The sequence below is a fragment of the Pipistrellus kuhlii genome, unplaced genomic scaffold, assembly GCF_014108245.1.
Source record: "Pipistrellus kuhlii isolate mPipKuh1 unplaced genomic scaffold, mPipKuh1.p scaffold_m20_p_6, whole genome shotgun sequence".
Classification (NCBI taxonomy): Eukaryota; Metazoa; Chordata; class Mammalia; order Chiroptera; family Vespertilionidae; genus Pipistrellus; species Pipistrellus kuhlii.
In genome coordinates, this window is record NW_023425562.1 from 71,658,304 (window position 1) to 71,659,443 (window position 1,140).

General features: G+C 41.9%; 1 non-coding gene across 1 annotated transcript; it reads left to right on the forward strand.

The window, feature by feature from the left end:
- Window positions 1–218: 218 nt before the first annotated feature.
- LOC118708589 lies at window positions 219–377 on the forward strand. Its single transcript, XR_004984654.1, has one exon. It is a non-coding gene; the product is annotated as a U1 spliceosomal RNA (small nuclear RNA).
- The last annotated feature ends 763 nt before the right edge of the window (window positions 378–1,140 follow it).

The window sequence follows — 1,140 nt, forward strand, 5'->3', positions numbered from 1 at the left end:
TTTTACATGATAGATTGGCACATCACAGATTTGTAACAAATTCTCTATACTTTTATGCAGACACCATAAAACAATCACACACTAAATGTATATATTAAGGCACAAAGAGAACCCCCATAATACAGAATGTAGAAAGTTAGCACTTTCATTATTAAATAAGAAAGAATAAAATTAAATAAATGAGTATTCTATTCAAGAAGTTAATAAAACAGATCAACATACTTACACCTGGCAGGGGAGATACCACGAAGGTGGCTTTCCCAGGTGGAGGCTTACCCATTGTTCTCCCAATTGCTGACCCGTGCGATTTCCCCAAATGTGGGACACTCGATAGCATGATTCGTGGTAGCCGGGGACTGCATTCTCACTCTCCTTTGAAATAATAATAATAATAATAATTAACAAAAAAGCAGAAGGGTGAAACTGAAAAGATAAAATCAGAAACAAGTGAATCAGAAAACAAAAAAACCAACCACATTAAAAAACAAAACAAAACGCAGGCACTGGTTCTTTGAAACAATCAATGACAGACAAATCACTAGTTTAATTAAAAAACACATAAAATTATGGCTTAATTCCACCTAATGATCCAAAATCTCTTCATGTAGTTCACCTTATTGATAAAGCAATGAAGAAAAATTGATACTAGAATCTCTAGAGTTGTCAACAGTTATTTAATAAACTTCAATGTTCTGTGCAAGTGATGGGCCTTAAGGTTTTAAATTGCATAAGTCATGTGCCAAATCCACCTAACTCCACCTCTGGATTCCCAGAGGCTGAGGAAGAAGTTCCAAGGGCCCCCAGGATAGAGTGTGTTGGCCTGAGCCAAGGAAACTGCAGGAGAAAGGAGTGGGGGTGGGCGGGGGTGGGAGTGGGGGCCTGCAAAGAAGTGGGAATTTTCAAGAGCTCCAGGAAATTCCCGAGAGGAAGTCCCATTTATTATTTGCCAGATGAAGGGACGAAGCCACTGGCCACGCAAGCAGTATTGGCTGCCTTGCCCCCACACACTCATACCTGCGCATGAGGGGAAGGAAGGTGGGTCCAAAGCAGCACCAGTGAGTGGAGAGGTGGGGAGTGTAGATGGACAGAGAGCAGGGACTACCCACACTCTTCCGGGAAAGGGGGCAGAGGAGGCAGGGA